The sequence below is a fragment of the Saccopteryx bilineata genome, chromosome 6 (genome assembly GCF_036850765.1).
Source record: "Saccopteryx bilineata isolate mSacBil1 chromosome 6, mSacBil1_pri_phased_curated, whole genome shotgun sequence".
Lineage (NCBI taxonomy): Eukaryota > Metazoa > Chordata > Mammalia > Chiroptera > Emballonuridae > Saccopteryx > Saccopteryx bilineata.
Genome location: NC_089495.1, coordinates 195,005,154 through 195,018,053, shown reverse-complemented (window position 1 = coordinate 195,018,053; position 12,900 = coordinate 195,005,154).

Sequence of the window (12,900 nt, the reverse complement as noted above, 5' to 3'; positions counted from 1 at the left end):
AAGTTGTCAGTCAGCCTGTTTCTGCATTCGAATAGTGTGTGTGTGTGTGTGTGTGTGTGTGTGTGTGTGTGGAGGGGGAGAGATTAATCCTCCCGCTCAGAATGCAAGTACTGTTGGAATTATTAAGAGGGAGCATCCTATGATAGTCAGAGTACATAGCCTTATCTCTTCTTTATTTTATATGGTATAAAGATATGATATATGAATAAAGATATACACATACATAACATCTGTTCTAAGGCTGAGCATGGCTTCAGAACCAGGATATTTTGGCCTGTCTTGGCATGTTATGAATTCATATACTCTGTGAAGAGCGGGGAATGACTTCTGTTCTTGCGTCCCATTCCTTAATTATTATCAGAGGATGAAAATGTTCTGGGCCAGAGAGCCTTGACAGTAAAGCAAACTGCAAATACTGCTCACGTTTTCTCCCACAGATTTAAAGCTAAGCATATTCTTCTCAGCTATTCTCAATACTCTTCTCTAGGATTTGGAAATAAACCTAGAAAATGAATGAATTTCATGTCAGAATAAGAAATCCTTTTGCAGCCTGACCTGTGGTGGCGCAGTGGATAAAGCATCGACCTGGAACACTGAGGTCGCCAGTTTGAAACCTTGTCTGGTCAAGGCACATGTGGAAGTTGATGCTTCCTGCTCCTCCCCCCTTTCTCTCTCTCTCACTCTCTTTCCTCTCTAAAATGAATAAATTAAAAAAATTAAAATTAAAAAAAAAAGAAATTCTTTTGCAAGTCAGATGGGTTTTTGCCATCTTTGCTGTCCACAGAATTGAAGGAGGGCCTAATCTAGTTGTCAGTGGACAGATCATGAAAGATAATTTTTTTTTTTGTATTTTTCTGAAGTTGGAAACGGGGAGGCAGTCAGACAGACTCCCGCGTGCGTGCCCGACCGGGATCCACTCGGCATGCCCACCAGGGGGCGATGCTCTGCCCATCTGGGGTGTCGCTCTGTTGCAACCAGAGCCATTCTAGCGCCTGAGGCAGAGGCCATGGAGCCATCCTCAGCACCTGGGCCAACTTTGCTCCAATGGAGCTCAGGCTGCGGGAGGGGAAGAGAGGGACAGAGAGGAAGGAGAGGGGGAGGGGTGGAGAAGCAGATGGATGCTTCTCCTGTGTGCCCTGGCCGGGAATCGAACCCGGGACTCCTGCACGCCAGGCCGATGCTCTACCACTGAGCCAACCAGCCAGGGCCTGAAAGATAATTTTTGATGGTAGATCACTGTGCAATTTTGGTTATCTGTTATCACACTGCTATAACAAAATGCCTTTTGCTTCCATCAACTTCTTTAAGTGAAGAGGACTGCTTGGCACTTATAGCCAGTGGTGTTCTGGTAAATATTTAACAATAGGTGGTATGTAGGGTACCCTTTGCCAATTTCTGTGGTGTAAATACTCCCATCATGGCTGATTTCAAGCTACCAATGTGATGCTACTGAACTTGGAGTTGGTGAGGGGTGGTTGTTTCTACCACACAGAAACAACAGGTACAAATAATAGCAAGAGCATACATAACAGTAAAATTTAGGGAAATAATTAGGAAGTGATGAGTTTTGAATACTTATTTCCTTTGCCCTTTTTTTGGTTTATTTTACTGATTTTACAAAGAGAGAAACATTGATCTGTTCCTATATATGACCTGGCCAGGGATTGAATGGACAAGCTCTGCTCTTCGGAGTGATGCTCTAACCAACCAAGCCTTCTGGTCTGGGCCTCCTTTGTCTTTTTATATAGTTTATTTAATTGTAAGTTTATATAATTTAATTGTTAGTAATAGTTATGTTTAACTACCATCCACAAAATACCCAAAACTTGAACTAGTAAGCTAGTTTCAGCACAACACTGTTCAACAGTTGTAAAAATTAGGAATAAAATTATTGCTAGAATGATCTCAGTCTAGTACAAGCAATAGTCACCTAGGGATATGTGAATTAATTGAAGAGGAAAATTATCCAGTTTTACTTTTTTTTTTTTACAGAGACAGAGAGTGAGTCAGAGAGAGGGATAGACAAGGACAAATAGGAACAGAGAGAGATGAGAAGCATCAATCATTAGTTTTTCATTGCGCGTTGCAACATCTTAGTTGTTCATTGATTGCTTTCTCATATGTGCCTTCACCGCGAGCCTTCAGCAGACCGAGTAACCCCTTGCTGGAGCCAGCAACCTTGGGTCCAAGCTGGTGGGATTTTGCTCAAACCAGATGAGCCCGCGCTCAAGCTGGCAACCTCGGGGTCTCGAACCTGGGTCCTCCGCATCCCAGTCCGATGCTCTATCCACTGCGCCACCGCCTGGTCAGGCTCCAGTTTTACTTTTTGTGTTTAATAATTATCAAAGTTTGAAGGACTGGTTTCATGAGCACGTACATATGTCAAACTGTATACTTTAAATATGTGTAGGTTAGCCTGACCTGTGGATAAAGCATCAACCTGGAACACTGAGGTTGCCAGTTCAAAACCCTGCACTTGTCTGGTCAAGGCACATATGAGAGTTGATGCTTCCTGCTCCTCCTCCCTTTCACTCTCTCTCTCTCTCACTCTGTCTCCTCTTTAAAAAATGAATAAATAAATAAATAATTTAAATATATGTAGTTTATTTTATGTCAGTTGTATCTCAATAAAGGTGTTAAACATTTTTGTATGACATTTAAAATTGTAATGTATTTACATGGTTTTTCTCTACTGCATTCTTATTATAATTGTAATGATAGAAAATTTTAATACCTAGTCTTATGACCATAGAAAGTAAAATTATTTAATATATATTTATATATATATATTTTAGGCAGAGAACTACTATAAAATTAACAATAAGCCATGTAAGCATAAAAATACATATGGTAAAATTTTGTGGTGAGACATGGAGTGGAAATTTGAGTTTGAATAGGAAAAGGAGGGATGTAAAATTTCTGACCATTAGAAAATAAACTTTGGGCCCTGGCCGGTTGGCTCAGCGGTAGAGCGTCGGCCTAGCGTGCGGAAGACCCGGGTTCGATTCCCGGCCAGGGCACACAGGAGAAGCGCCCATTTGCTTCTCCACCCCTCCGCCGCGCTTTCCTGTCTCTCTCTTCCCCTCCCGCAGCCAAGGCTCCATTGGAGCAAAGATGGCCCGGGCGCTGGGGATGGCTCTGTGGCCTCTGCCTCAGGCGCTAGAGTGGCTCTGGTCCCAACATGGCGACGCCCAGGATGGGCAGAGCATCGCCCCCTGGTGGGCAGAGCTTCGCCCCCTGGTGGGCGTGCCGGGTGGATCCCGGTCGGGCGCATGTGGGAGTCTGTCTGACTGTCTCTCCCTGTTTCCAGCTTCAGAAAAATGAAAAAAAAAACCAAACAAACAAAAAAAAGAAAATAAACTTTGTGTATTTCTTAAATGGAAGGCTGGAAGTATCAGATTGCTAGGGTATTTAATTAACTGGATACATTTAAAAGAATAATGTAACTATTTGTTTTTAAGTTATGACTTTACTTCTTTATCAGAAGTTACAATTTTTGTAACTATGTACACTTTTGATGGAAAAGGTTATATGTCAACTAAAAAGTGTGCCAGGAAAATAAATAAATATTTAAAAGTAAAAGTGTACCAGGAAGAACATAAATTTTCAATGATCACTTAGCATACTGGCAAAAAGATTGAAGGCTGCCAGTTAGGCAGTTGGTGGAAGCTCTTCTATAAAACTATGCCAATCCCTGCAATTAAGAAATTAACTACAGCCTGACCAGGTGGTGGCATAGTGGATAGAGCATCAGATTGGGATGCAGAGGACCCAGGTTTGAAACCCTGAGGTAACTGGCTTGAGCGCAGGCTCACCAGCTTGAGCACAGGGTTGCTGGCTTGAGCAAGGGGTCACTTGTTCTGCTGTAGCCCCCCCCCCCCCATCAAGGCACATATGAGAAAGCAATCAATGAACAACTAAGGTACCACAACGAAGAATTGATGCTTCTCATCTCTCTCTCTTCCTGTCTGTCTGTCCCTATCTGTCCCTCGCTCTGACTCTCTCTCTCTGTCAAAGAAAAGAAAAAAGAAAAGAAAGAAATTAACTACAAAAAAAAGAGGAAGAAATGAACTTCCCCTTCTCCAGGTTCTGTCTCTGAAAGTGTGCAATATGTTTGAATGCGTTTATTTGTAGATTTGTGCAGTGGAGAAGTGATTCAGGGAGTCAACAGATACTTGCTGCACCCACAGCTCAAAAAGGGGTACAAGATTCAGCCTAAAGCCCCACCCTTTCCCACCTCCTGGGCCAGACTTAACTGAGGCCGGGGGACACAGCTGCAGCATCCAGCATCTAGAGACACCATGGCCAAAAAGCTACAACAATCCCATCCCCAGCTCGAATGCCTCCTCCTCTTGGAAGCCTCTTCAATCCCTCACCTCTTCATCTAGCTCTCTCTTGCATATAGCTCTGTCTGTCCCCTGAGACCTCTAGTATTCTATCTGTCCCTCTCCTTGGGAAGACACCTGTTTCTCTTTATCACAGAGGTCAAGAGCAGAGGCTTCAGGGTCAGAGAGACATGGGCTGTAATCCTGGCAGTGTGACCTGAGGCAGGACACTTTACCCCTTTGCCTCAGTTTCCTCATTTGTAACTTGGGAGTCATGATAGTTATCTCATGAATATGGAGGGTGTGGTGCTTAGCAGAGTCAATATTATCCATTTTTATGATCACAGAGGTGTCCTCTGAGTCTCAAGTTATCCCCTTCCCCAACCACCCCTCACAGAAAGCAAGCAACAACAGGTACTCATGTCACTATTTCCAGAACAGCTGAGAGAGTGGGCGTGGGGCCCCGCCGGAATGGCACCAACCCTCTCCAGTCTTCCTCAACATGCAAATCTCTCTCCAGTTCCAGATAACGCCGGCCTGGAGCTTCCAGAGGCCATAGAATGGCCAGCCACTGCCTTGCATAGCTGCAGAAACTGGGAAGGACCCTCCCCGCCCTTTCAGCCTGAGAGACAGGAAAACCCATTGTCAGATAGGCAAACCAAGGTCCACACAGTGAGTCAGCACCAACCAGAGGTAGCTGAAAGAATTCTAAAAACAACCCTCACCCCCTCCAATCACTCTTTCTCCTTGCTTTATTTTTTTTTTGCCATAACATTTTCCTTAGTTGACAACATGTATTTATTCTTTTACTTATGTGTCATTTGTTTTCCCACCAGATGTAAGTTTCACAAACATAGGGACTTTGTCTGGTTCACAGATGTATCCTTAGTGCCTTGCTCAAGTAAGCGTTGGCTGTATGGGGAACTGGACGGATGCCATTTGGATGTTTGTCCTTAGAAGCAAGCCTAGAAATGCATTCATTTGGTCATTTATGCAATAAACTTTTGATGAACATCTTCTATGTAAGACACCTTTTGAAAAATCCTGGCGAGTGAGACGCCTTCCTGGCTCTTAAGCCGTTTCCTGATTCGGGAGCAATGGCCACCAGTGACTAAAGGCCTACTCTGTGCCAAGCTCTGGGAGGGCAACCTTAGGTGTATCTTCTCTGTGTTAGAACAGCTCTTGCAATTGCGAAGAACCATGTCTCACTCAGCAACTCTTTAAGAAAAAAAAGAGCCTGGGGTTTTTAGAAGTATATAGAGGACTAAAAACAAAAACAGAACAGACATCGCCTGACCTGTGGTGGCGCAGTGGATAAAGCGCCAACCTGGAAATGCTGAGGTCGCCAGTTCGAAACCCTGGGCTTGCCTGGTCAAGGCACATATGGGAGTTGATGCTTCCAGCTCCTCCCCCCTTCTCTCTCTCTGTCTCTCCTCTCTCTCTCTCTCTCTCTCTTCCCCTCTCCCTCTCCTCTCTAAAATGAATAAATAAAAATAAAAATAAAAACAAAAAAACAGAACAGACATCAAGAACTAAAATGATCCCATGGGCTGGCAGACTTCTCTCCAGCGTTTGAAGCCTGCGTGGTCTTAATTTGAGTGTCTCTTTTCCCTGGACGCGGGCCTTTCACTCTTTGAATGTCTTGCTGGCTGGCTCTTTTGTCTAGTCTGAGCGTGGGGGCCAGCCAGTCTGCTTGACCTGCATCGTCTCCTGGAGTGAGAGCTTTCAGGTCAGACCAGTTCTTGGATTGCTAGTTGGCCTAGACAGTGAACATCACCTAGTTTCTTTTCTTTCTTTCTTTTTTTTTTAAATTTATTCATTTTTTTTAGAGAGGAGAGAGAGAAAGAGAGAGAGAGAGAGAGAGAAGGGGGAGGAGCAGGAAGCATCAACTCCCATATGTGCCTTGACCAGGCAAGCCCAGGGTTTTGAAACGGCGACCTCAGCATTTCCAGGTCGATGCTTTATCCACTGCGCCACCACAGGTCAGGCCACACATCGCCTAGTTTCTAACATACCCTGAACAGAGGGTGTGTTTAGTTAGATGGAAGTGTTGAACATCATCCTTCCTCCGACCCTGTGAAGTGGATAGAATTTCTCTTTTACAGGCAAGAAAACAGGCTCAGAGAGGAGGAATGACCACAGAGCAGTGCCAAGCTGACCTGCACACCCATGGTTGAGAAATACATGCTCTCATTGATTGGCACTGAGATCGGGATGTTTGTGATGCAGCAACAGCTGACAACTGATAGTGCAACTGTTTTCTAGATGCTTTAGAATTCAGAACGTGCCCTTTGCACACAGCAAAAAATTCAAACCGAAAGGAAACAGGGTAGAAGAAAAGGAAGGAAGGAAGGAAGGGAAAAAGGGAGAGAAGAAGGGAGGGAAGGAGGGAGGGAGGGAGGGAGGGAGGGAGGGAGGGAGGGAAGAAACAGGGTAGGAGATAAAGAACCTCAGTGGAAGCCTGGCTGGTCCTATGATTTATGACACGACACGGGCAATTCACATCTCCGCTCTGTTTTCTCCTCCTATAGATGGGGATTATCAGGTGATGACACAGGGTTGTTCCACACGCTCTGTCTCCTCTGCCTGGCACACCCTTGCCCTGGCTGGCTTCACTGTCTCCCAGGTTTACTACCATCAGGCTACTTCCTTAGAGAGGCCTTCCCTGAGGCCAAATCGTGTTCTTGCCTAAATACTGCCACATCGCTTTCTTCCTGGCACTCACAACCATTAGATTTATATGATTTTTTTGGCTTTCTCGCTTTCTTGTGCCTCCCTTCTACTAGATCAGAAGCTGCCCGAGGGCGGGGACTATGTCTGTTTCTTTCTTTTTTTTTTTTAATTTTCATTCACTTATTCATTTTAGAGACGAGAGAGTGCGAGTGAGAGAGAGAAAAGAGGAGGAGCAGGAAGCATCAACTCCCATATGTGCCTTGACCAGACAAGCCCAGGGTTCGAACCGGCGACATCAGCGTTCCAGGTCAACGCTTTATCCACTGTGCCACCACAGGTCAGGCTATTTCTGTTTCTTATACGCAGAGACTGGCTCTGTGCCCACTACCTAGTAAGCATTCAAAAAATATTCGTTGGATGGGTGAATAAAGCTGCCGCCCTCTTCCCATCCCTCCCGCCTACCCCAGGCCCACTCCCACTCCCCCCTCACCTCCCAGGGCCGTTGTAAGGTGATAATGAACTGTAAGCTGGAAAGTCTTGGGCAAGGGCGGAAGGCTGGAGCCTCCACTCTGCCCTCTGTTTGCTCAGTCCCCGAGCCAGTGGCCTCCTTGCCATCCCTCCAACATGCCAATGTCATTCTTGCCTCAGGGCTTTGCATTTGTGGTCCCTCTAGCTGGAATGTTCTTCCCAGATTGTCAGTTGGCTTCATCCTTCCCTTCAGTCAGATAGCTGCTTAAAATGCCACCTCTTCAGGGAGGTCTTCGCGGACTGCCATTTCTGAAATAATCCTTCTTGTCATCCTTGCTCTCTGTCCCCAACTTCCCCCATTTTCCTTCAGAGCGCCTCTCACTACTTGATGTTAAATTTTATAGTTTGCTTGACTTGTTTATTCTCTGTCTCCTCCTCCATGAGGAGATAAACTCTATGAAGTCAGAGTTTTTTTCTTTATTCACTTTATTTGTGTATATCTGTACTACCCCAGACCAGTTCCTGGTAAATACACAATGTACGTTTATCAAATAAATAAATGATGCTCAACGAATATTTATCATAGTAAATGCAAAAGAATATTTATCAAGTGAATAATTTAATGAATGAATGATGATGAAAAGAAGAAAACAAGTTTTCTTTTTTAATTTTATTCATTGATTGACTTGAGAGACAGAGAGGGGCATCGATATGTTGTTCACTTATTGTCTCCTGTGTGTGCTCCGACCTGATACCAAACTCACAACCCAGGCATATCAGGATGACACTAACCACCCGAGCTGTCTGGCCAGGGCAATAGCATTTCTTCTTAACCCTTTGAGTAGTGAGTTGCTTGTGGGTTTTTTTTCATGCTCGCTGACCCCCAGGAGCGCGTTTTTATTTTTCTTCAAAAAATTAAATTAGTTCCAGTTACTCTGGATAACAGGAGTTCCAGTTACTCTGGCCAGGAGGTAGGAGGACGTACATGAACTTTCATACTACTCAAAGGGTTAATTAAAATAAAGCCCTAAAATCCTTCAAGGTCAGAGCAAGGAATAATTTCTAGATAGGGTCAAGACCAACCACATCCCAGCTGTGAACTGAGTGAGTCATTTCCTTCTCTGAGCCTCAGTTTCTTCATCTGTTTAAGTGGGAATATTGTATCCACAATTCACAGACTCGGTTTAGAAATTATGTAAGAATTAAGTGAGCTAATATAAGTGTCTGGCACACAGGAGGTACTCAGCAAGTGCTCTTCCCCAAACATGGAGGCACACATAGCCCTTAAAACAGTCTGGGTAATAAAAGGTTCTCAATCTGGGGGAGGACACAGGCAGGCAATGAGCTCTCTCTCTCCTCTCTCTTCAGTTTCCCTTCTGAGACAGGAACTCACTGGCCAGAGCCCAGGATGCAGAGGACAGGCAGCCAAACTCCTCTCACATGGAGTTTCCAAAAAGTGTGAGCACAGAGTTGCATAACCTGTCCCTGAGACACGTGTCTGTCCTGAAGTGTTTTCACCAAACGTTCCTTGAAAGGGTTGACGTGAGCTGGGCTGTAGGGCAGCCTGAGGGAGGAAGAAGGGAGACAGGTAGGGAGCTGGAGAGCCTGGGGGGTAGGGTGAGATGAGGGAGAGCCTACTACATTTACTGAGCTCCTGCTGGGTGCCGAGCACTGGGCTTACTCTAGTATCTACCTAGATCCTTTTTTTCTTTTAAACTCTTTCCTTTTATTTATTTTTTTTTAAAAAAAGACTTTATTCATTTTAGAGGGGAGAGAGCGAGTATGAGAGAGAAAGAGACAGAGAGCGAGGAGGGGGAGGAGCAGGAAGCATCAACTCCCACATGTGCCTTGACCAGGCAAGCCCAGGATTTCAAAGCGATGGCCTCAGAGGTCAAGATTGACGCTTTATCCCCTGCGCCACCATAGGTCAGGCTCTATCTACCTAGATCCTTGCCATAACTCTGAAAGATCAGGTATTGCCACTCCCACATTCCAAGAAAATTAAATAACGATAATTAATATTGTTAATATATACATAATACTAACTGTGTACCAAGCAGTGGAGTAAGCACACATTTAATTCTCAGGACAGCCCAGGACATGGGTACTATTCTGATCCTCATTTTATAGAAAAGGAAACTGAGACGCAGACAGATGCAGGATCTCCTTCAAGGTCACCCAGCAAGACCGTACTTGAGGCAGGATTCAAATACAAGCAGGGCTCCAAAGTCCTGAGAACAGTATGAGGACATTTCCCAAGGGGTTTGTGGGGGTGGATCTGGAAGGTGACCCCAGCAGCAGTTGTTCTTACGTGTCTGGTGGGGGGGATAGTGTGGGGGTGACATAAGTCACCGAGTGATTAGAGGCACTCCCCTTTTCTGCACCCGAGGGACAATTTGTCCCAGCTTGTGGCTGTTTTGTCATTCTGCCTCTGACCTGAAGTTTAAAATTTCATTCATAAGTTTGGAAGAACAAACTTGGCCACGAGGGAAGGGCCCTTGGAGATCAGCTATTCTAGTCCAACCCCCTCATGTTACAGATGGAAAAACAACCCCTGAGGTCCAATGCCCATAGCAAGGTCACAGCAACTTTCTGTTAGAAGGAGGAGTTGGTTTGATCACCTTGTTCTGTAATTACCGGACATGGCTGTACCTCTGAATCACTCAGGGAACTCTTTAAATATACAGACTTCTGTACTCTGCTGCTGGAGATTCCGACTTCAGTTTACAACAAGGCCTAGGAATCTGACTATCTGATATGTTCCTCAGGTGATTCAGATAGAACAGGGCCATGAACTGCATTTGGATGTTGAGTTCAATTCCCCTCTTTCGTTTTATAGTTTGGGACACTAAGAACCAGCAGGTCCCATGACAAGTTAGGGCAGTCCTAGCTCAGGCTTTGTGGTCTGAACCCAAAGTTCATTCTTCTTTTCCAGGCTGCCTGTGGTCAAATGCTTAAAATGGACCAAGGAGGCTGGCCAAGGGAGTTACTGTGGTTTTCACCAGCCCTTGGTTTCCTTGTACCTTAATTAAGGCACAGGATGGTCCATTTCTGGGGCTGGGAATGGTGAGAATTCAAGAGCTGGAATCCTCCATGGGAAAGGAAATTGCAATAGGCTGTCTTACTGGCTGCCCTTGGGGGTTTCCCAGAAGTAAGTTCCAGGCTCTAAGGATGACGTCAGATACCAGCACCAGCTATTTAGCCTGCCTCAATGCCTCAGGCTTCAGGTTACCTGCAGTTTCCATTTCAGGAGAATGGGTAGGAAAAGCCTTCCTTCTGTGGGACAAGAGGGGCTAGAGAGGTCCAGCTGTGACGTCAGGGAACATGCCTCAGGAAGAGCCACACATTCCAGCACCTGGAAGGAAGACATTAAACCTCTCAAACATTTTCCCCTGAGCCTCTCCTCCCACCACCTTTAGTCTGTCACCCTAGAGCCACTTGATCTGGGGGCTTTACTGTTCCTTTGTCACTTCCCACTACTCCAACATGCATCTTTCTTTCTTTTTTTCTTTCTTTCTTTCTTTCTTTCTTTCTTTCTTTCTTTCTTTCTTTCTTTCTTTCTTTTTCTTTCTTTTCTCTCTCTCTTTCTTTTTTTCTTCCTTCCTTCCTTCCTTTTTCTCTCTTTCTTCTTTCTTTTTTTTTTCTTTTTCTTTTTCCTCTGGAATAGTATCTTGGTGTTTGGAGTCAGATGTCCTGGGTTTGAATCCCAGCTCAGTTTCCTATGAGCTCTCTAACCTGGATAGAGTCATGTCCTTCTTTGAGCTTCAGTTTCCACTTTTTCTTTCTTTCTTTCTTTTTTTTAGTTTCCATTTTTAAAAAGGAGGATAATATCTATCTTCTTGGATTGTGAGGATAAAACAAACCACATAGGTACTTAAACAGATGTTTTTTCAGAAACACTAGGTCATGTAATTAGACATCAAAGGGATTTGAATATATACAGGGTGGGCAAAAGTAGGTTTACAGTCATGAGTACGTGAAACAGTTTATTCTTGTATTATTATTTATTAATTATTGTATTTATTATTGTTATTATTAACCTCCTCTTGTCTACTCCTGTATTTACACAACCATATGAAGGCACCTAAGAATGGTTGAGCTGGAAAGCACCTCAGAAATCTTTGGACCTTAATGACTTCCAAACTGGAGTGCAAGTGAACTGTTTACAGTCTTTCCAAGTGATAAGGGAAATCACATACTTAACTCTTGATAAAGTCTCAAGTTTCTTTACTTTTGTCTGGAATTGTATTAACCCAAGGTGATAATACGCTATTCAGAAGTTCTGATTGGTAGCTTCACAGGTCTTTGATACTTTTTTTTTACACTTGATCTTAACCAAAAGGCCAAGAAGCAATTTCAATTACCTTTTTCTTTTTTAAAATGAGAACATAATTTGTAGAGGGTTGGTTAAATGTTGAAAACATTAATCTTGTCTAACTCCCCATTTCATAAACAGGGAAGCTGAGGTTAAAGAAGGAAGTGGTTTGCTAGTCAAGCATCTAGTAGAGTTGGCTCGAGACCCAGGTTTCTTTCCTGGAACCAGTTACTTCCCTTCTTCCCATTCTGGAGAAGGGGAACCTATTATCAATGAGGTTGAGGAATTTTGATCTGCTGGTACATGAATAAAGTGACTCATCACTTTGCTGTTGCCCTTTCTCTGTTCTTACCTCATTCAGCAAATATTTACTGACTGTCCACACTGTTTGGACTCAGAAGGGAAGGCTGAGAGAAAACAGTCATAGTGACAAACAGGATCTGTTCCCAGATCCCTCAGGACTTCTAACCCCCCCTATTATACATATACATGAATACATGAAAAAACACCCGCTACTCTGCCCTCTAATTAGGTTTTGTCTGAGGGCAGGGCCTCTCTTTAATATGAGTACAAACCTTCCTGGCACCCAGTAGGTACAAAATCAATGCTGTGGTGTTGGCAACACCTGAATTCTAATCCTACTGGTACCATCTCTTATGTCTTTTTTTTATTTTTTATTCATTTTAGAGAGGAGAGGGAGAGACAGAGAGAGAGAAGGGGGGGGGGGGAGCTGGAAGCATCAACTCCCATATATGCCTTGACCAGGCAAGCCCAGGGTTTTGAACCGGCGACCTCAGCATTTCCAGGTCGACGCTTTATCCACTGCGCCACCACAGGTCAGGCTTCTTATGTCTTTGAGACAGACAGTATGTTGCTTTCCTTCTCCGATCCTTAATTATCTGTGAAATCTTTGCTAAAGAGAGTCAACGTTTATCTCCTGTTTATACCTATCTTTCCCTCGCCCTTGGTTACCCTCTCTTCCTTCTCCCCTACTTGCTTTTTTGTCTTCAAACTCCCCTCTAGAGGGCACGCAAGCTCTACGGTTCTCGTGCCTCACTTCCGATCGCCTTCATTCTTCATTTTGCGCATGTGCACACCTCGCGATACTGCGGCCCGTAC